This window comes from Gymnoscopelus braueri (genome assembly GCF_963280865.1).
Source record: "Gymnoscopelus braueri genome assembly, chromosome: 15".
Classification (NCBI taxonomy): domain Eukaryota; kingdom Metazoa; phylum Chordata; class Actinopteri; order Myctophiformes; family Myctophidae; genus Gymnoscopelus; species Gymnoscopelus braueri.
In genome coordinates, this window is record NC_137620.1 from 11,860,673 (window position 1) to 11,864,146 (window position 3,474).

The window sequence follows — 3,474 nt, forward strand, 5'->3', positions numbered from 1 at the left end:
CCCTCATGCAGGGTAAGAGAGAACGGATTTGTAGGAGAGAGTGTCACTGGTGACGGGCCAGTATCCCCCTGTTGTGGCCTAGGGGGTAAAGGATTGAAAAGGAGAGGCCTCTCTGATCTACAGACAGTATCCCCCTCTTGTGGTTCAAGGGAGAGAGCCTCCATGTCCAATAATGAGTAATGGTATTGTTAATTGTGTGAGTTGTATTGAGTAGCACATTCCTTCCCGGCTGAGGAACAGATCCAGTTTTCTCGAGAACACCAGCAGGTCGGTGCACCAGTGGTTCAACCAGTGGTGTGTTTTCAAAGAAGTCCAAGAGAGAAGCCATTTTGAGACTTCACAAGGTGTTTTGAGTTGAAAGGCTTTGTGGGTTTGGTATGCTTGCTTTGTCTGTTTTATTGCATAAACAATTATTTTCCCACAGTGTAAAGGTGTTTTGTGGTTCCTTTTTGTGGCAAGGTTGTACACAAGACTTTGTTTGTTTCAACTGAAAAAAATCCAATCTGGGGTGCCATTTTTTTAATGTAACGGTTTGAAATGGTACCTTTCTAAATGGTTGCTGGGGTGCCAGGCAGGGTGTGGCCTGACAATAATAACAATATTAAACTTAAATAAAAATAGCAAATACACAATTTGGACTGATCCTTGTTTTATTTATGTTGAAATCTGATCGTTCTCACAGGCTTTTAATTTCACCCTGAAGAGTTTACGTCTGTCAGAAGTTCTTTCTGTTAAACATAAGAATACAGGAGATGGAAAAGGTCAGGAGCCGGTTTCTCCTGTTTCCCTAGCGTGAGACAGCTTGATGTTTACACAACAACATCACTGTTATGCACTGTTAACTGATATGCACATAACATAACACATTTTGGACTGGCTGTGTTTAGCCTGAAAATGAATGACTTCAGTTTAGACTCTTATGCTACTTGAGGTCTTACTTTTCTCATCACATGTATGTCTGTCAGCAGTATGAAACTATGTCTAGCAGTTAACTGACCGCAGGTTCAGCTGTCAGAAATGAACATCTGAAAACAGCAAGCAGTATTTCTACTGCTTACTGCAAGCTCAGATCATTACATGTTATAGATCAGGCATGTATAGGTTTAAAAATAATAATAATAAACATAATGATGATAGTGTCCCAATATGCAGGTGAAATATATGAACAAGGAGGTGAGAAAGCCAGGGCAGACATGAGGTCACCAAGGACATCATTATGTTTGTCGATCAATCATAATAAGCCAATGGATATCACATGGTGAAAGCCCCCTCCTCTTGGGTATAAAAGGGAGAGAGGGAGAATTCAGACTCAACTCGGTTGTAATGAATGACCTTGTGCAATAAACTCTGCCTGTACATCCAATCCCATCTCCTGTGAGTTCTTCAAAAACTTTGAGTCACCAGTGGTTTCGAGAAAGGCACTTTTGAATAAGTGTTGGGGAAGATTCCAGACTTCACACCTGGCCCAGACTTAGAATCTTTCCACAACACTGTACAAGTAGTACACCCCCTAGACATGTTGCATGTCACATTATATACAAGTACATCTCCTGGACATGAGGCTAGTGTGTCGCAGGGACTTACCCCAAATCCAAACCTTGGATTGTCTCCTCGTCCATTCACGGACAGGCAGCCAATCACCACCGTATTTATTGACGTTTTTCAGTTTTTGTCCCTTCAGAGGACACGCACGCACACACACAGACATACATTTCACCTCCCCAAAATGCCACTGTCTCAGTGTGGAGTGGACACGAACCGCAAGGGCACTAAGTTGGTTTAAGAAGTTCACTGCTCCGCCTTCTAAATGGTTTTGTATCAATCAATCAATCAATCAATGTTACATCTTGAAAATCACTGCATACTCCAGTCCCAGTTTGGTTATGGTGAATGATATCACTCAGGTAGGGATTGTTTTAATTATGAAACCACGATTAAACAACACTCACCTACTTTTATGTTATATGTTTGGATGTTGAATCGAGTTATTTATAGTTGACAACAAGTTCCACCCGTTGACCCTCAATGATGGTGCTCTGAGTGAGGAAGGTGGTGTTGAAGGAATTTTTGCGTCAGTTCAAAAAATTAATAAAAAAATAAATAAAAGGGATATGACTATGATATGAACAAAACTAATTATAACTGAGTCGCCTACAAACTTCTGGATGTACACATATCAGTTCTCAAACTGCCTCCAACTGTTATCAGTATACACTGATAACACAATCAGGTATCCACAATCAGGTGGGGTTGAATGGGGTTGAAACCTGATGAAAAAAAACAGTACTGCCCTCAAGGTGTTTGAATAAACAGTCAAGCAAGGTAGCAGTACACCCCGCCCGGCCATCCTATATGCAAATTAAAATGGATCCAGAAGGTGTTGGGTTTTGTCCAAAGGTTCCTGTTTTATCTGTTTCTCAAAAAACTTTATGATCAGGAAGGGCAGAGCTACAGGTTTTTAGTAATTCAGGACCTTTAGGTCCTGTGTGTGTGTGTGTGTGTGTGTGTGTGTGTGTGTGTGTGTGTGTGTGTGTGTGTGTGTGTGTGTGTGGTGTGTGGTGTGTGACACAAATTTTGACCTGATGGTCAAGATCAAATGTATCCCCTGAGTAAGCAGGCGGGCTGTATTAGATCAATGGTAAAAATGTCAGCACTTTAATGTACATTAAAAACGTTTTATTTTAGTATTTTATAAGCAAGTTGTATTGGTAGTTGTCATGTGTTTGATCTGTAGGCTACTAAGTTATGTTTGTTTACTGAGAGTACAGCAGTGTCAGTTGAGGACTAGCCTCGGAAACCCAGGCTTTTTTTTTTTTGAGGACAGACCAGAGAAGTAGTTGTTAGAAACTGACTAGATGAAAAGAGGAACTTGATTGGTCAACAGAAAACCTGCCACTCAAGCAAGTGCAGGACAAACACAAATGCAAGTTGAACGCCAACTCCTCGATGTCAGAAAGGGTTTGTGAATGGACCCTTACAGGTCGTTAACTCTGAGAGTGTACAAATGTAACCAAATGGACCCTTACAGCTCTGTAACTCTGAGAGTGTAGCCTACTAATGGAACCAAATGGAGTATGCCTAAAGTATGCCTCTCGACTTCTGTATGAATATTCAGCTTTGTAACTAAATAAAATAATATCTCTCTTAAGTCTTAAGCTTATCTTAGAAAAAGGTAGGTAGCCCCTTTGCCATGGTTGTACAACATATTCGGTCAATTTGAGAAGAGCTCATCTCACAGCTCTCTCGTGCTTTGCAGTGTTGATATGGGCTTGCAGGTCTAAAGAACCTTTATTTGCGACGAACACATAAGTGCCAGCTTTGCAGACAATACAAACTGCTTCTCATTGGTCACGACTAAGACGAAAATAGTACTTTTTCTGCATTTCAACTGTGAAATGGCATTTGCATTTCGGCATTTTCATTCATTTACGGAGAGCTCAGGCTCAGTGCTGCCGCAGCGAACCTTTGCTTTGA